The sequence below is a fragment of the Ctenocephalides felis genome, unplaced genomic scaffold (assembly GCF_003426905.1).
Source record: "Ctenocephalides felis isolate EL2017-DRISC unplaced genomic scaffold, ASM342690v1 CF-g0.4_SCAFFOLD_01604, whole genome shotgun sequence".
NCBI classification, from domain to species: domain Eukaryota; kingdom Metazoa; phylum Arthropoda; class Insecta; order Siphonaptera; family Pulicidae; genus Ctenocephalides; species Ctenocephalides felis.
Window position 1 is genome coordinate 37171017 of NW_020537758.1, and position 21268 is coordinate 37192284.

At 28.8% G+C, this 21268-nt stretch overlaps 1 protein-coding gene and 1 long non-coding RNA gene across 2 annotated transcripts in view; both read left to right on the plus strand.

Moving 5' to 3' along the window:
- The window catches only part of LOC113372261 (carbonic anhydrase-related protein 10-like), a 448128-nt gene extending 446264 nt beyond the window's left edge, over positions 1 to 1864 (plus strand). Inside the window, exon 14 of the mRNA XM_026612587.1 lies at positions 1778 to 1864. The gene's annotated coding sequence lies outside the window, so the exon portion shown is untranslated. The remainder of the gene's footprint in view (positions 1 to 1777) is intronic.
- Positions 1865 to 20322: 18458 nt separating this feature from the next.
- LOC113374022 lies at positions 20323 to 20792 on the plus strand. Its single transcript, XR_003366929.1, has 3 exons — positions 20323 to 20559; positions 20623 to 20692; positions 20747 to 20792. It is a non-coding gene; the product is annotated as an uncharacterized LOC113374022 (long non-coding RNA).
- Positions 20793 to 21268: the final 476 nt, after the last annotated feature.

Sequence of the window (21268 nt, forward strand, 5' to 3'; positions counted from 1 at the left end):
GACGTAGGCAGACTTAATTAACGCAAGATGAATTATCGTTGATAGGATGATCCAAATAATAAAGCCACTTTATATATATATATATATATATATATATATATGTGTGTGTGTGTATATATTTGTGTGTGTATATCGAGGTTTCGTATAAACACTATGTTCACTAAATTTCTTGTAAGCTGTTATTATCCATTTGTTCAATGCCAACTGTCAGCTCTATTCAATGCGGTATGAAGCAATCAAGAACACATGGCAAAGTCAAATAATTTATGCAATAATATATAACCCACCCCTTTTCCACTGACAACGCCGTTCACGTAATAAATATACACGGGGATGCACACACAAACCTACACACACATCTATCTGAATACATATATGGATATATTATATACATACTAGCTATGCCCTATACGCGTTGCTGTGTTATATATATATAATTAAAAATCTTAACAAAAATGACGTTTTATTACATGTAGTTATCATGGTGCAAAAATATGAATCAATTTTCTGTAAAAAACCATCCCCTAAAAGACGATAATTGACCAGTTATCAAACAGGTTACGAATGATTAATGAAATTGGGAAAGGTGGTAGAAAGGTGAAAATTGAGGGCTGTGGACATGTGTTTCTCAAATTTGCATTTAAAAAAAATAAGAAAATTGTATGAATACAATAAAAGTTAAGTGTTAGAGTTTGTCAACTCTTAATGAAATTAACTTCGTTGTGTACAATTAAGCTTTTTCATAGGATCAAAAAATATCAATCGAAATTGAGTCAAATTTGGGATGAAATATTATGTAATAACTTATAATAATTGCAAAATAGGAGTTTGTGGTAATACGGTGAAAATTTAAGTTTATGAGTGTATTTTTATATACACTGTAATAATGATTTAAAATATATAATTTATCCCAAAAAAAATTAAATAATCTTCGGAGCGACCAACCCCTCGTCACAATCAAAATATGCGAAAACCTGTCCAAATATGCAAAAGCTCTGATTTTCAATTTATGCTTAAGATTCACGACAATCAACTATTTATATTATTATTTCTGCAACAGTTTTTTTATGTCAAGAAATGTTATTAATTTTAAAATATTTTTAAATAACCAATCGCAATTAAACAGATTGCCTATCGATCTTTACTTTTTAAACGCTTCGGAGAAGCTTTGAAGCTTTTAGATCAAAATTCGAAGCATAATTGTTTTCTTATACTTTTTTTCAAATGTATTCATAAAAAAGAACATCCTAATTGATTAGGTTTTGATGATTTAATAATATTAATTTTTTGCAAAAGTTTAATTTAAATAATCTTCAAAATTCGAAGCATAATTGTTTTCTTATACTTTTTTTTAAATGTATTCATAAAAAAGAACATCCTAATTGATTAGGTTTTGATGATTTAATAATATTAATTTTTTGCAAAAGTTTGCATTTTTTACCCTAGATTTATTTTTTATTTTAGATTTTTTGCAATTGTCTCTGATCATAGCAATATTTTACCTCTAAATTTTATTTCACTATGCTTGAAAATATTGAAGAATTCAAATAGATAAAATAAATATGTAAAAATATATTTAAATCAGATCAAATATATGCTATGGTTAAAAAGAGTGGGCAAGGTTCAAACAAAAGGTTTATTGTTTTTTATTGTTAATGAATTGGATGGTAATATGTTCAGAAAAACGTGAATATAGAATGGATTTTCAATAACAAAAATAATGAGAATAACTTAACATTTAAATTTGAGTTTTTACGGAGCTTTTTATGTATTTTAGGTACAGTTTGCCGATCTTTTTCATCTGGAACAAGGATCCCTGAATGACAGAGCAGAAACGCATTAAGCTAACGTCCATATCCTTTGACGATCGTTTCGATATCATTGTGAATTCAGGGCGATATCTTGGACGGAATATGTTATATTGCTTTTATATTACCTCAGGTAGTGTACGCACATATAAAAGTACAATAGCCTGCACTAAACGCGATTTAGAGTAGGTTACAACATAAAGAATATTTTGATCGCATATTTTCCTTTTGTCAAAAGTAGATTGCGCACGTATAATACACTCCGCTGCTTTTAATACCGAATTGGTAAAAGAGCTGGTCCTGAAAAAATACACAAAATTTATCTTTATATTATTTATACAATGCTGCTGAAGTCTTCTAACGTACTCATCGTTAGAAGATAATAATATTCGTATGTGCACTTTTTTGTTTGGTAGACAAACGTTCTAAATTCAGGATCTCTATATCAATTGATTAGAATTTTTATATTAATATATATTGTATTATTAGTCTCACTCTCCTCGTACAAATTATATGCAACTTTCGTTGCTTTTACATTTTTTTGCACTGAGATCAATTAATAGAATTCCCCCAATCAATATTCTTCATGCACTACAATTTAAAACCCATTTTTGAAATACAAATTAAAAATTTGAACTTAGACCATGGTTGAAAATTGTCCAAGGACCATTGGACCATTTTATTTTTGGTATTAACTGTATATAAAACTCAATATTTGCTGTAGAAAATTTAATGTCTTATGTGTTAGGCTAGATTTACAATTTTGATATTAATTAGAGGTGTATAGCATCGTGACTTGAGGCAAATCGCTCAAACTTTCCGTACCATAATATAATATTAGAAGAATAAAATTTAGTTAATTTTTTTTTGAAATTAAAAAAAACATTAAAAAAATATTTTTCCAAAAGCAATTATTTCCTCAATACAAGCAAAATGATTTTGAATCATTCAAATTGTGGACGCTTCTCAAAAACTGCCATTTTTTGCACATTTTTTCCAAAACGGCTGGACCTGTCTTTGCCAAAAATAAATCATCACTTCTCCTCATTATTACAAATTAAATCTATTTTGGATCATGCAAATCGGAAGCTCCGTTCTCTCAGAACCTCTATTTCTATTCTGTACTCCGTACCTCCAAAATGGCTGGACCTGCCTTTGCCAAAAACTAATCAGCACACATTCCTATCAATAGGATTTCCATTCAAATCGGTTGATCCGTGCGCCCGAAAACGTGGACGAAAAGTTGTATCCATACATACATACACACATACACAAGATTCCACGATATATTATATAAAAATTGTAAATTCAAAGGATAAAGTATGCATCCTCCTATGGAGCTTATTAATAAAGCATTACACTCTATATTCTTTTACTTTGCAAAATTTAACACAAAATTTCAATTCCTGTCTATCCATTCTTCAAATTTAAGTATTAATCAACCCTTTAATTTGTTATTATTATTTGTTATAATATCTATTATTATTGATTACGGCTTGCTTATGAATAAATAGATAAATAAATAAATTAAATGAATATTGATATAAAATTTTATTAAATTTAATGTGTTAATCATTGGCTTGCAATAAATATGAAAAATATATTATGGAAAACAAATCAAGGGTTGGTATAGTATTCCTATATTCTCTATAAATATCGGTCAAAAGTGAAATATGAAGTAAAAATTCTGGATTAATATATATTGAAATTTGCTTTTTTTAATACTGATAAATTATTTATTCTCTTAAAAAGGCTAATAAAATTAACTATGTGTAAAATTATTAGGATTATCCTATTGCAACTGTTTATGCATAATTATATTCTGAAAACATTATCTGCATGGGGACATAATTTGAAGATCGGCTTAAAAAATAAAAATTTCAGGAGTAACTAGCTAGATTCCAATAAAACAAATATTTAATATTTACATTAATTTAAAATGAATATGTTAAGATCTAATAATCACACATAATTGACAGCAATAATAATGGCCATCTAATAAATGGTCATCGCGCTAGTAACAGATTATATAAATATTTGAGGACAAAGAAAATCTAATATGTTATGTTTCTACTATTAATTTTACTGATTTTCCACAAGATCTCTGATTATATTTCGTAGGTGTCCATTTTATTAACGCTTTCGCAATACGCGTTCGGCATGCGATGACTCTAATAAAAACTTATTGATAATTCGATGATGGAGCAAAATTTCGAACGTAAAAGTTTATAGTTGGTATTATATTTTAATATTTCGAATATGTTTGCCTTTTATATTTTGGCACTTTTGAAAATAATACATTCTGATGAAGGAATCTCTGGAAAATTGTATTGGAAATCTATAAAAAATATATAGATAATAAATTTTATGATGGTGATATTGTTGGTAATAGAATTTTTGCTATGTGTTGATCAACATGATTCATTGTAATTATCACACTCGATTGTATTTTAAACTATGAAGTTTTAAAGCATATTTTAAATTAAATAACAAAATAAATAAACCTCTTCGGCAAGGGTGAAAAACTATATCCGAATAGATCCGAGTAGAAGTTTTGGATTTTATTTTGCATAATCATAGCGCTTGGTTAAGTCTGGGCAACGTGCCGACAGGATCGTTCAGTATTATTAGAAAATCTCTCTTATCCGAATGACGAAGCCATATAAACTTTTATGAAAATAACAAAGCTATCGAATCGTGGAAAGTTCTTCTCTATGGAAAGAAAATCATGGCCGGAAAAGTGTCAAAAATTGAAGAGGGTAATCACACATGCATCGGGAATATTGAGTAGATGTGAGTCACTCAAGAATTCAAAATAGAGTTATAACAGTAAACGAGAAATAAGAAAAATTTATTATTAAGTTTATTAATTTTAGAATATAAAGCTTTAATTATATTTTTAATTTTATATTTTTGTTTCAATTATATAATATTTGAAAATTATTTTTGTAATTTTTATATCGTATTTACAGTATGCGAAGGAGTTTCAGGTCTTTCTATTTTAGTTGCTATAATTCGTACTCATGGTAATGATTATTTTAAAAGATTTAATATAATACAATGTTAAAATTTTCAATAATAATATTTTTTATAATCCATATTATTTTATTAAAAAATTGTTATTGATTGGTTCAAACAATTTTATTTATAATATTATTTATTTATATAATTTTAGGAATAAAAAGAATAATAATTATCAATATGAGATCAAATTTTGGTTATGATATTATATCTTATAGATTAAATTTATTAAGAATTTGAATTATTATTTTAGTATTATTAGCTTCAATTTTAATTTATAAAAATAATTATAATTTAAAGTTATTTTTATTATCATTAGTTTTTTTATTATTAATATTATTTTTAACTTTTAGTTAATTAAATTATTTTTGATTTTTTTTTTTTTTTGAAAGAAGGTTAATTCCAACATTATTATTAATTTTAGGTTGAGGATATCAACCAGAACGTTTACAAGCTGGTATATACTTAATATTTTATACTTTATTTGCTTCATTACATTTATTAATTATATTTATATGATTATATAAATATAATAATACTTTATTTATATATTTAATAAGTGAATTAGATTATAAATATATATTTATATATTTATTTTTTATAAAAATCTTATATCTTTTTGTGAAAGTCTTATTAATATATCTGTGAATTAGTAGAGTTGCATCTACTTTCATTATTCTCGTATATGAAATATGGTGAAACAAAATTTTAAGATATGAGAATATAAAAACTATAAACCATTTTGTGGATATTGTAATTATTGCATTAATGTTTATAACTAAGTTTTTTTTAAATAATAAATATCTCTTAAAATTTTTTTAATAATTTTTCTGCATTAATGCTACCATTTATTTTTGTTGTATTTTAAAGATAAATAGCACTTTAATTTAATTAACAATTTTAAAACAAATTTGTCATTTTTTAATCTTATACAATAACGTTTAACAATGATCAAATTGGTCTATATTATTATAGCATATTTAAAACTATTAAGAATATATTATTATAGCAGGAGTTTTTGAATTGTAAACGTGTGGCAGGACAACGTGTGTCGGGTCAGCTAGTATATATTTAAACACACACATATATATATATATATATATATATATATATATAATAGGAAATACGATATACAACTCATCACCATCTATTACAAAACCAATATTATTCGAAATATCGGAATTGCTTTTTTAAAAAAGGGAATCAAGCGCTTGATATTTTCCATTTAGTTTTTTGTAATAATTATTTTGTTATCTACTCGACTGTTACTATTGACAATTTTAGATAGCGGATATTGTTTCAGACATTTTGACATATTGGATTACATGGAGAATGAAGCACAAAACATTTTGAAATGGCATTTGTAGTAGATATAAAAATATATAAATAGTGCTGCGAGTCAATATAATGGGATCTGTACTCTTAATATTTATTTTATAGAGTAAACCTGGATGTTAAAGATCATAGTCAGGGGAGGATTTGGCTCATCACCAGTTTATGAGAAAGAATTGAGAGGTTTGATTTTACCATAAGTTATATATAAAGGTATCATTATTAAAACGTATCATATTAGGTTATATATTGCCTTTGCTGTTTATGATTTATTTAAAATCTTTTTTTAAAAACTTTTAAAATATTTTTTCCATAGTGTAATAGCATTGAATCTTGTTTAAAGATCATCTTCACACTTTGCTCAATGTGATAAAAATATCAAGGTTTCTTCAAATACATTCTACTCAATTTGAAAATAATATCAAGTTGAAACCATGGACTACAACTCTTCACTCTTTTTACTCAATTTAAAAGTGTCAAGTTAAAACTATGGATTTTTATTCGCCTTTTTGTAAACACTTTTTACCCAATTTGAAAATAATATCAAGTTAAAAGCATGACTACTATTGACTAATTTTTTTACTCTATTGAAAAATATCAAGTTAAAACCTTTATTTACGTTTTTTTTAACACATTTTACTGAAAATAATATCAAGTTAAAACTATGGTGAAAATAATATCAAGTTAAAACCAAACATTCACGATTTTTTTAAACACACTTTACTCATTTTGAACACAAACATGGACACTATTCACTATTTCTTTACTCCATTCAAAAATATCAAGTTTAAACCATAGACTAAGTACTTCACGTTATTTTTAAATACATTTTACTCTATTTGTAAAAAATATCAAGTTGAAATCATCGACTACTTAACGGTTTTTTTCCAAATACATTTTAGTAAATTCTAAAAAAAATATCAAGTTAAAACCATGGACTACTATTCACGAAACACATTTTAAAGTACAATGAATGGTATTTAAACTACACCCACATTTACAAATATAAAAATTTAAAAATGTGATTTGTTTTTTTTTTTTGTTATTCTAATATAAATATAAACAAAATTGTATATTAAACTTTATATTATCATGTACAAACAAAATTTAAAACTTTTGTTAGGTCGGTGTATTCTGCAGTCGTGACACTGCTGTACGAGCCACCCAGCTGCCCAGGTACTTGATTTAACAACTTATTTTAAGATTTAAGATTACAAAGTGCACTTCTAAAAAACTAAAAACTATAATAAGTACATATTAAATACATATTAAGTGCGAATTAGAACTCTAAATAATTTAACTGATAGTGGTATATCTTGAAGCAAAATTTGGCACACTGAATTTGTTACATATAGGCGACACTCGTAGCAGAAAGGATAAATAATTTGCAAAAAATGATCTACCTGTAAATATTGCAAATCATTACATATGATTTATATTATATCATGATTTATAATCACGTGTGGGATCTTTCAAATGGGTAGATGCCTTTGAACCATACAATCATTTACAGAATCATCTTCAATCTTTAGTCAGTATTTTGTCAGATTCGATTCCTTGGTACTTTATTAAATAAATCAAATATACGAAATATGTATAGATGTATGATTGAGTTATTTACATACAAGTGGCGTGTTTCGTGGCTGTTGTTCCTGATTTAATTTTGTGCAAGTTAACAAAGTACCACGCGGCTGCACACCGTACGTTCCTGTTAAGCAGTTTTGTTGATATTACATAGTTAAACACAAGTCTATGATACAAAAGCTCGTTGTTTGCCGATCAGAAATTGCTTAAATAAAGAAACTTTAGCGGCATATATGTATATAGTTATAGTAAATATCACTACATAGTTCATGAGCTTTACAAGGAGACGTTATATGGACCTTCCGGTTTATGGTATTTTGCCTTGTCGAAAATGTTTGGAACCGCCTCAATTTATGGAAAAATATTATAGAAATTTAATATGAACTAGTTGTGTATGGCATCGTGCTTTAAGGTAAATTGCTGGAACTTTTCGTTTTCCCAACGAAATATTCGAGAAATATATTAAATGTTTTTAATTCTTATAAATACTGTCTAATTGTCTAATTGTCTAATATTCATAAGAATATGATTTGCAAAGTTAAAATTATTTATTTAAAGTATATAAGTGAGCTTTAGAACTTTAGCCAGAATTAAAATTAAAATTCGAATTGTTTTCGATAATCAAAAAAAAATATTTTTTGGAAAAAAAATAATTCTGAAATAAAAGAGAAAATGTCTTTCTTCAAAAGCAATTGTTTTGTCAATACAAGCAGAATTTTTTTCAAATTATTCAAATCGAATGCTTAGTTAGCTCAAAAACTGCCATTTTTGCACATTTAACTTCGTATCTTCAAAATGGCTGGACGTGCCTTTGACAAAAGTTAATCACCACTTTTCCCCATCATTACAAATTGAATGCTTTTTGAATCATTCCAATCGGATGCCCGGTTCTCGCAAAAAGGGAGTTTCATTTTTCTGAACTCTTTGCTTCGTATCTCAGAAATCGCTAAGACGACCTATCACAAAAACTAATCAGCACATCTCTCAAACAATAGGAATCGATTGCTTTTTCAATCACTCAAATCGGTTAAACGGTACTCTCGAAAACGTCGAGGAAAAATTGTATACACATAAACATACATGCATTTTTTCTGAAGTATGCCAAAATGTTCAAAAACTTTCAAAGCGTAAAGATATGCAAAAATGTACATTTTATGATTTTTGGACCATTATTATAACTTACCCCACTGGAAGTTAATTAGATAAACAAAAACGAAACAATTTTTGAAGCATCCGTCCAAATAATACCAGAAAGAACAAAATTAATTAGTCATATGTATTAAATACCGCATTAATAATTAATCAACATTTGTCACGATTAACTAGTATAATAATATTTTTGCTACAATAAATTAAAAATAGCCCATAATAATATTGAGTTATAAATACAAACTATGAACTTATAATTTGATATATTGATATGATATCAAATTCTTATTTTAGACCCCGAAAAGACTGTACAAACAAAAAAATTATGAATCATGCACTTATAAGGCTATAAGTATGTAAAATAATACGTTTTAATCACACTTTCCCGCCTTTGTAGTATGTATAACTATACGGTTTGTTTTTATTTCAGAAACAAAAAACTCTTGTTAATAATAATAAATATTGATCAACCACGATTTATCATATCATCGAAGCTATATAAAACAAGATACATTACTATACAAAATTCCTGGTAATCTTTGGGATGAAAATCATAGTCTTCATAATAAACAGAGAAACCCGTATCGGCAAAACAAATATGAAATATAAAACTTGTAACAAGAAACTGGATCAATTTTTAAATTGCATGACGGAGAAATGATAACAATGGGAACATATCCGATGAATCCTATCGCAGAAAAAGAAATAATAACAAAACCTCATACGACACATATCAACCCCGAAAATATCGGACAGTCGGAGAAAAATTGGATGAAAGCCGCGAAATAAAATTCTTTTTCATTTTGTAATTATAATAAAAATATCATATGAATACATACGTGGATATTATATCATACGTGTACGCTGTTTCTATAAATAATATATTAGATATATTAAATACAAGTATGTAGTTTATCTGATTTTCAAATACAGTAGTATATTATTAGTAGTTATTGCTAATAAGTATACTTATAATTCTATTTATAAACAGAAATCAGATCAAACATAATACTAATGCTTTTATAATTGAGGATAGGGCAGGGCACAAAGGTCCAATTTGACTTTAAGTAATTATACTATCTTAAGCAAATAAACTACATCACAATATATAACACACAAGCAATTATCGTACTATATACCGTAAAATTACCAATTAATTCCTAAAAGAAGTGTTTTTTTTTACTATTTTACTAAAGGTGAAATAGCCAGTGATAGGGGAAAGTCCCGTAACGCCGGACGGCCCAAACACCGGACACTCTGTTTAATACGTATTATTTAAGCGAGTATAAATCTTTTTATTCCAAAGTACAAGTGAAAAGGGCATGGGGGCACACAGGTACAGGATCACGTGCCAAGCCTCGCCTGTGACGCACACGGCCACGGCGAGAGCAACCCTTTCCTGTTTTAGGCGTAAAATCACGGCGTCACCTATATATCAATGGGAGTAATTCTAGCATATTTATGCATTTACATTTGAGTGGTATGGAAAGATAAAAGTTGTACTTGATTCTTATCCGTAAAATGGTGAAATATTATTAAATTTTTTAACCAATTTTAGTAGGTGAAAATTTCTGTCCCTTAGCACCGGACACTAAGTCGTCCCTTAGTGCCGGACAGTAAACATATTGATATTTTTTGTGAGAATTTACGTAATTTATCCCAATTATTAAATTTTGTTCTGTCTGAGTGCTAACGGTCACAACATACCCCATTCTTCGTATTTCCTAGTCAAAGAATGAAAATCTTATCATGAATGCTCCAGCTGAGAGCATCGGTAAATAGTGATTTTTTTTGCAATATCTAAGAATATTCGTCAAAGACACGTGTGCACACATTCCAAAGTGGAGATGGCTACATATGTGATCAATGCAGGTTATTTTGAAATGTCCGTTACTAGGTGCCACTGTTTAAAATGATACTTTTTGTTGCCAAAGTTTGATTGATAGTATCAATTATTTTTTAGCAAAGATTGCGGTTTTGTTAATTTAGATCGATTTCTAACTCTGTTATCTTACATAAACCATAATTTATTAAACATTTCGTAAAATACTTTTTGATTTATTTATAAATAACCTTAGGTGTCCGCCACTTGGGGACTTCCCCCTACTATATCTTATTTTTAATTTTAAAAGAATTTTACAAAATATTTGCTTCTATATTCAACCAACGCAAAATATAAATTTCAAGAGCACATTTTTTACAAATTTAACACTGTACATAACTTTGTTCTGGTATATTGTCAGAAATATTCGTCAGCAGAGTTAGAATAACTATTAAGTCCTGTATATATAATGAAGTGCAAATAAATTAAAAAGAAAACAATACCTCATCTTATTGATTAAACTGTGTCTTTTTCTAATAACTATCAGGTATTGTTTATGTTTTACCTGAGATAGTTGATGATACTGATCCGTTCTTTTGAACAAACAAAGTTGGTCGGCAAGTCGCCGCCGTGTTTCTACATTCGTTGTGAATTATTTCCCAAGCGTCCGGACATGGTATGAGAAAGGCTCCGAACAGGGACCAGACTGATATGTTTCAGATTGGAATTGTTTTAATTTCCTGTATCTGCTATATACTATTCCTATACTCTGATACACCACTAACTGGTAACACTGTCGTATGCGATATATTTCTTGTATCGTCTGTGTAACATACATGTTTTGTACTATACACCTAAAAGATAATGAAGGGGCTAATACCTTGCTCGACATCTTACTTAGAAGTGTCTACCATAATTTCAAATCAATGTTGCTTTATATGGTGTAATCATTGCTAATAAAATCCAGTGGATTTGTCCAGGAAAACATACTAGTCCAGTCATTTAAGCTTAAATCAGGTAATAATCTCGAAATTCGAGATACCCAGCTGTAAGTCTGTAAATACTTGTATATTGACACACTTTAATAAAGTACCAAGGAATCGAATCTGACAAAATGCTGAATTACCTCAAAATCTGTAAAATGTAGGTTTTGAGACAACTTTAGGGTGTCAATACACAAGTATTTACAGACTTACAGCTGGGTATTTTAAATTCCGATGTGTACTTACTATAATGACTGGACTATACTGTTTTTCTATGTTAAAATTATATATTAATCAGTTTATATATAGAATAAATTTGACAACATTAATAATGACAACATTAATAATTAATTAATAAATTTAATTAAAAGGTAAAATGACAACTTGAAAACACTTAGATAAATTAAATGTTTTGCTCAATAGTGTAGTTTTTGGTCATAACAATTTTTTTAATACACGATCACAAAAGAAAAAATCGACTAACAATGTGCTACTTATGATTATATTCCTATATTGTAAAATTAGTTTTGAACATCTTTGGATGCTTTTTCTCATAATCAGAACTGCTTTAATATGAGCAATTATAGATAGTAGTTAATAATATGATCAAATGATATGAATTTGGTTTGTTGAACTTTATCCGGGTAAAATAAAAAGTGCATGTTTTGATCTATCCTCCAATGTTGTCCTTTGTCTAGTACGAGGACAAATAGAACTGATATTCAAATTGAATGATTTTATCTTCTTATGTAATTTTACGTTAGAATTGTTTCAGAGGGAATGGCTGAATGATTTATTTTAGTTATATAGAGAAAATTATATTCAGATTATATATCTTGTAGGAATTATTTCTAATCGCAGTAATAATTTATATCGATATAGTATAAAAATATTTGATAATTGTGTGTAAAACAATATTTATATATTCATGTTTGAATAATTTAGTTATCGATATAGAATTTCATTCTAAATGCATTCTTAAAAATTACCAGAAATGAATAAGAATGCAATTTATCGACGAATTGAGAAATACAAAAAAATCACTGAACTCCAAAGATAACTTAATTCTGATTAGAATTTTATTTCTCTAGATACTCAATATTTATTCGATTGTATTTATCATAACAGAATCAATTGCAACTTTGTCCTCTAAAGATAGATTATAGTAAATTTTAAGTTTATGCAAACTAACTAAAGAGACTCATGAAAAATTCTGCGTTGTGGTGTAGGTACACACATATTAATAGTTCTCAAAGTGCATAATATACATTATTTATCTTTGGCAGTTACAAAGGTATAAGAATTTTATTGAACTTCAAACATTCATCATAAGTTTGTTTTGCATTTAGTGACCAGTTGCTTGTTTGAACCCTGTGCACTACAGCGTCGCACCCTCAAGTTTTGTTTAATAATGTCATAGAAATTTCATAGATTCTTTAACCATATTGGTGATTCGTGTATTAAATATGTTATCAAAAGCCGTCGCTTTCACTAGGGTGAAAAAATAATCTATCTCTCGTATATCTTAGCTGTTCCGTCTTACAAGACTAATCTGTCGAGGGAACCCGCGCACCGAGTAAGCCGCGGCGGCTTAGCATGTGCTGTTTTGTTCGGCGGGGACGATTTAACGATTCTGCTGACAAATTCGGCACCATAAATTCTAACAATCGGGAGATGCGAACATAAAAAATCATTCTTACACCTTATTTTACAAGTGTTTTATCAGGAATTTTATTGCGTGAAAAGATTACGAAAATATTTGGATAGGCCAAATGTAAATTTCAATTTTCAACATGAGCATTTTTATATTAAGGATAATGTAGAAATATTGATTGTTCTCATAAAAATTAAATAAATAAATAACTAGTGGTGTATGGCGTAGTGCATTAAAGTAAGTTGCTGAAACTTCCTGTCTCAAAACTTAAAATTTTTAACAAAACTTTAAAAAAAATTGAAAACTGTAAAAATAGGTTTCTGAAACTTTTGAAAATTAAAAAATTTGACTTTTTGGAAATTTAAATTTTTTGAAAAATTTGGATTTTTAAATTTTGAACATTTTCGAAGCGCGTAAGCGCCCCATCGCAGTCTAGCGGATAAACCCATAGAAACGTAAACAAATTTTATATGTAATGATGAGAAAACGTAGTGATCAGATTTTGGCAAATGCAGGCCCAGCCGTTTCAGACATAAGAAGTTTAAAATGTACAAAATAGTAGTTTTTGAGAGAACAAAGCATCGATTCGAATGCAATTTTTATAATTTGGTCTCTCTGTTTCTTATATTTACTCCTGAAGGCCAGAAATTAAATGAAGATGACGATTACAATTCCTAACAAAATCTCTTCGATAGAATAGTAAATCTTGTGCAGAACAATTATGTGGAAATTTGTACACCATGGACAAACATTTTAAGACTTCGGAATAAATGCTTTTCAAAGAGGACTAATAAGTTTGATAACTTAGAATTTACTGCAATGATTGAATTGCAAATTGGTCAGCCTCGCGTGATAGTTGGTAAACTAGCTAAAGCAAATTTTCAAGTAAATGTCTAATAATCAATAATTAAATATAAATCAGCGCACCATTATTTTTACTTGGTGTTAATTTTTTTTCATTTTTTTTTTAATTTCTGAATATAAATTTTATTTGACAATGAATTATCACTCAATTTCTTTGCATTATGAAAAATTTATTATAGATTTTATGTAGCTTAAAAATTCAAGCTCTACACAGACCCTTTCACGAGGGATCTTTTGGTAAGACATCAACTGTTTTATAAAATCTCTATATATAATATCGATGTATGCATTACTAATGTTCTTTTTTATTCCAGATGCTGGTCCTTTAACATTCAATTCAAGAATTGAAGAATCTTCATACTGACTACGTTAGGAGACGTTTTGACATTAAAATCTTCGGTCGTACCTTTTTTGGGGTTGTTCGCGTACTTTTATTCAGAGCTCAAAAGGGTGGCGCCATGAAAAAACCTCTCTTATATTTTTTGCACTCTTCTTTACATTAATCAATTAATTATCATTTGTCCTTAAACTTCATAAGCTGGGAACCTATGAAGTTTTTTTCCAAGTGTTTACATGGTGGATCTGGGGGGTACATCATGTAAATGCTCTTTTTTTATAAATTTACAAACACCGCTAAAATACTAAAGTACACATTTTATATTGATTTTTTTCTTCACCACGAGAGGTTCTATCATTTTTAAAAACCGAAATTTTTGGGTACATTAGGTCACTTCGCGGGGGTTCTTCTTTTCGCGATATATTCGGGTCAGTTAGGTATAATTAGTTTGTAAGTTAGTTTAAGTAAATCTGAAACTGTTCAAAAGATATCAATTGGGGATCGTGCTGATTTGTTTTAAGAGATCGGTCGGATCGTTTCTTCGTATTGAATTGTTAAATATTTCGTTACGATGATATTTATAAAACTTTATTGCCGATAGTGATCACGGTCTCAAAAATGAGTAAATATTTCGACACTACGGTAAGTTGTTTTAATTTTTAAAATGCTATCAAAGTTTGAAAAAAGGAGCAGCGCTTTTTTACGTGAGTCAAAATTTCATCTTTAGTCGACGTTTCCTTAAAAATGCATAATCTTTAAGTAGGAAATCAAATTATTTGTCCACGTTATATATATAGCCTACATTCGTGAATCGATTTTGAAAATTCAAAAACCATTACAAACTGCGATAGTTTTTCACATTGCAATGTACTCTTGAATTAATATATTTTTTATATTTAAGCGGATTATTAACACATGTTGGAAAGTTTACGCAATTTGCCACTTACACCAAGTTTTTACACTTAAAAATTATTTGTGAACAGAGCTTAGACTTTCCTGTTTTTGATTCGCTCTCGCATTAAATACGGCCGCCTTTGGCTGATTTTTACTACGGTGGTTTTTTAGATATATACAGCGGACTTTCAATACGGCAGCGAATGAGTTGGCCGCCTTTTAATTCAGTAGACTTTTAATGCGACAGCTATTTATTACGACCACTTTTTGTTATGGCCGCCTTTGAATTTGTTGTTTTTTTCTGTTTGGCCGCCGCGGTGCACGCACTGCATGCTGACCAGACACGGCCCTGTATATATTTATAAAAAAAATCAACAAATGTTTTCTATAAACAAATGGAGTAATCAATTTATGAGGCAGCAATTGTGGCTAATAGATGAAGTTGAACTCAATGTTACCTTACCAAAGTACAAGTTTGATTTTAAAGCAAAACTTGTTGATACTTTAAAAGAGGTAAGGCCTCTACTGATCGAGAGCATCATTATTTAGAATTATTCGATTTGAAATTGAAAGTTTATTATTTAGATGGGCCTGCAGTCAGTGTTCAGTCCAACTACGTCCTCACTGCCTGGTATTGCAAGAGGGCTATCGCCACAGGATACATTATCAATATCTGGAATAATCCAAAAGACTGGCATTGAAATTAACGGGAAAGGAAGTACAGTATATGCTGCTACAGGTAATGATGTATTAAATGATACATACCCAGGCACCCTGTATATGTCTTTTCTTTATATGTGTATAATATTACATATTATTCTTTAGAAATTGTCCTGACCAATAAATTTGGCAACGATCGCGAGGTATTCTTCTCGGCAACAACACCTTTTATGTTTTTCATTCAAGACAAGACAAGTGGAACAATTCTATTCATAGGAGAAGTTTTAAAACTTCAATTGAACCCATTAGAAACAAGTAATGAATTAAAAGAATCAAAAATTGTTATTAATAATATATCTTCATTTTGTTTTCATCTCATTGTCTTACAATAAGCATCTTAATAATTGAATATCATAATATACATAATAAATAATGAGAAATGTATGGGGACTAGCAGTCCATGTATATAAGGTCTATGGTTAAAACAGGTAAAATAATAGGAGGGAATTGGCAAAGCGGGCGCTGAGCATCTCTGGTAATAATGTATATTAAATTATTACTAAGAAAGATTTAATTTAGATATTATAATTACTAAAAACCCATTAAAAATTGTAGGCAACATTATTGAACAATTAGAAAAAATCCAAGGTAGTATTGTACTTTTACCGCTGATACTATATTAATTTTTTCTGATTTTGTTGTACCATTTAAAAGACTTCAATTTCCAATTTAGTGCGGAAATTGAGACTCATCATTTTATCTAAAGCAGTTAAGATTAGTCATAATGATGTATATGCATTTTGGTGTGAAGAGTAATTAAAAAAACATTCTTATTATTGTTAGGTGAACTGTATATATTAGTAGAGGATTGTAAAAAAATGTAGACGTGGGTACAGGACAACGTCTGTTGGATCATCTAGTATATATATTAAAATTTAATTTATTTTTTATGTAATTTATTTATCGACATCCAGGTAGAATTTTCCCAACGTTGTATTTAAAGTATATGACGTTCAACAGCACCATAAACATCCGCTGGAGCGGATATAAAAATAAATTTGTCAATATGTGGTCAAATAAAAATCAATTTTATTAAAAATTCACCACCTGCCGTGGTTGACCAATTCCGTGATGTGTCTCCTTGTAACATTGGCAACCCACTGATTCATAATGGCAGCACTATCGTATTTGGTGACAGTACCATCACTGTTATTTTTATTTATTGTGAAATCTATAGACACGATATCCGAGTCGTAGAACATTTTGGCAATTGCGTTGAAGCGCTGCCTTGTTGGCTGGATCATGTGAGAAATGTAAATCCTGGTGTCGAAATCTAGATGGTAGGCAGGATTCTTGGCCTGGAGGAATAAAAAGTAATAAAAATATAAATAATATTAACAACGTTTGAATGTGTTCAACCTTTAGTGAAGCTATAATTTTTCCTGCGCGTTCCCTGTTGCTCTGGTAACTATCAGGAAGGGAGAATAGTCTCAAAATTTCCAACTTTTGTTTGATATTTTGGCCTGCAGTAATATGAATTTGAGAAATATATAATTATCTTTACAGGCATAAAAAAAGCTAAAGTTATGCAACGTATATTTAAACAAGATTTTAAATTTATGTATAGCATAGTATTACAGTGTGTATATATTTACTTGCGTTCTTATATATACCAATAACTTTATAATGTTTGTGATGTATATGTGTGTGTGTATGTTTCGACATATATCTAGTATGGTATTTTCACATTTCTAAAAATAAATTTTCAAATTTTTTATATTTTGAAAATTGGTTTTATTTTATTATGAACACCATTTAAGCTGTTTGAAGAATATTTATTATATTATGATTGCAGTAAATTTAGATTTGAAACTTGTTTGATTCGAATGAAAATTTTGTTTAGAGTTTTGTTTCATTGTAAAACTTATACTAACTGATTAAATCAATATGTAATCACATAGATTACTGTACTAATTTTTTTATAAAATTAGTCTTAAGTAGTTATAAAATATTTAATTATTGAAATACACTTGTAAAAATTGTAATGATCAATTAAAATAATCATAAAATGCAAAAAGTAGTATTTATTATATGTTATTCTGTTAATTGTTTTTCAACTTTGCAAAGGAGTGGTTTGTTTTCACTAGATAATTCAAATTGCTTATTTTGTGTTTTCTCACAGAATGTCATTTGATTTTGATTATTTAAAATAAACGAAATTTAAAGAAAAATGTAATATTAAACATTTTTTGAATTAATTAATATTTTTCTTTTGACGTTGGTTTGCTTTTTTTATATTTCAAAATATTTAACCAACTCTACTCTTGATAAGTACACAGTAAGACTCTTTCTTTTGCGCTAACTTTGCTAGTTTACAAATGTTTTGTGGCTAGTTTGTATCATCATTAGTAATTTTATTGTAAGCAAAAACTTGAGAAAAAAATATGTTTGTATTTATATAATATTTAATGGATTCACGTGTTGCAGGAATGTAGAACTAAATTTTCTATCAAAATTTAAAAGCAATTCCACTAAACTATTATGATTTTATTAGAAAATTGCTTTCGTTAATAGATTTCAAAATTATTCATGTATATGAGTGATATATAAATAAAACAGTGAAAACTTGTCTGTATATTTAGAAATTTATTCTACACCAAATTTATTTATTTCAATAACCAACGACTAATTTATTGCAGTGTAAATTTTTAGAGAGTTTATTAAAAGAATGGAATATCGTTATTTAATTTATAAAACCCTTATTGTTAAAATTGAAGATTCAAATAAACGTCGTTTCGATTTCAAAACAGAAGAGGCGTTCGAGTTTCTGAAACGCCATCTTCGACCGAGCGAAAGTGCACGCTCTGCAGTCGCATGTCTACAAGTCTTTTGCACATCTATGCTTTGCGACTATAGGAGTTCGGAGAGGGAGTTGTCACTGCGAGTGAGAGTTCATTTCCATCGTGGCGATTGCTGGAGGAAGACGTCGAGACGTCGTCGAACACGGACGAGCTGGCTTGACCCTTCGCTGCCTGTGGAGTACGTGCGACCTGCGAGCGTCACCTGGTACGTTGCACTTGTGATAATTATATTTCTCTTTGCGGATTCACTCGGATTACATTTCGTATTTTAAGATGTTTTAGATTTAATTGAAACCGTTCATAATTTGTTTTTTTTTTGGAAAACGTGTGCTCGATTTATGTAGTTTTTGCTCAAGTCGCACTACTGTCTAAGACGTACGCCGGATATATTTTATCTAATTATTTCTTTTTGCATCATTTGGTGCCCACTGTTAAATAAAACTACACATTATTATTTTATTGACTGAGCAAGAGTGCACCATTGAATGGCTGGCGGTCATTGTGCAGAAGAAATGATCGAAAGTAATAGTAAAACGTTGTGAAAGTAAAAAATAATGACTGTTAATTCATTTTGAGAATTACTATGAGTACATTTAAACGGATCGTTTAATTTGAAGTCTTATTTACATCATTATTATCTGCTAATTCACTTCAATTTATAGATCAGAAGTATTGTGTAAATTGGACCACAATCATCATGTCATCAAGAATTTTAAAGCAAAATTACTTTTCCATGAAAGCCATTTTTTGTTTTAAATGCATAATTTTATTTCTTTTACTTGAAAAAAGTTACAATTTGAACAACAAATTGACAAAGAATAGTTACAATTTGAATGAATATAAAGATGCAAACAAAGATTATTCTGTGCTTCGCTGGAGCGCTGCATTGCACACGAAGACAGCTTTGGTGACGCATCAACAATGACATTTAATAATGTATGTATAATCAACTAAATTCAATAATAATTTGTGTATTTTGTAGGTGCGGGTAGGTTTGCGTTCGCTGCTACCAGAGTCCTTCAGTTTTTATACGAACATTGTTACTGTGACGCTCTGAATGTGGTATTTATTGGAATTGCATTTGGTACAAATAGATTTATTAAGCGGTGATTTTGTTCAAGATATTAATTGATCGATACTTTAGTTGTCACTATAACTTTTAGAAATTTACAAAATCATTAAGGCATTGAATTTCATGATTCGAATGATCACGGTATGTCTTGCATGTGGGTTAATTTATTAGTTAGGTAGCATCAGTAGTTTTATTATTAATAACAAATACTAATACACTAATCTATTTAACTATTGAAAAATAATGTGGTCGTTTGAATCATTTGAGATTATGCAATGTGGATTTGACATATTACATTAAATTTTAATTTTTACTGTTTTCAATTCATGTTAATGCATTTTATATAAAACCAAGTGCAATTCTTAAACTGCTAGTAAATTTCTACATTCTATTTCTGGTCATCAAGATGAAATCACATGGAGGCCACAAGAAATCATATCAAGCAAATTGTTGAGTATCGAGTGAAAATTGAACACGGACTCACTTCACCGGAAATCGCTCTGCAAATAGTTTAAAAAGTACGTTTTTGTCTATGATCAGTATAAATGTGAACAATAAATAACATCTTTATTTTTTTTCAGGTCCTTTCTACTACTGCTGCTCTGTACACTGACCCCTTCACCAGGAATCGCTCTGAAAATAATTTAAAAAGTACGTTTTTATCCATAATCAGTATAAATGTGAACAATAACATTTTTTTTTTAGATCCTTTCAACCACTGCTGCTCTGCACACTGACCCCTTCACCAGGAATCGCTCTGAAAATAATTTAAAAAGTACGTTTTATCCATAATCAGTATAAATGTGAACAATAAATAACATGTTTATTCTTTTTCAAATCCTTTACTGCTCTGCACACTGACCCCTTTACCAGTATCGCTCTGAAAATAATATAAAAAGTACGTTTTCATCCATAATCAGTATAAATGTAAACAATTAATAACATGTTTATTTTTTTTTCCAGGTCCTTTCAACTACTGCTGGTCTGCACACTGACCACTTCACCAGGAATCGCTCTGAAACTAATTTAAAAAATACGTTTTATCCATAATCAGTATGAATGTGAATAATAAATAACATGTTTATTTAATTTTCAGGTCCTTTCTACTACTGCTGCTCTGTACACTGACCCCTTCACCAGGAATCGCTCTGAAAATATTTTAAAAAGTACGTTTTTATCCATAATCAGTATAAATGTGAACAATAAATAACATATTTTTTTTTAGAT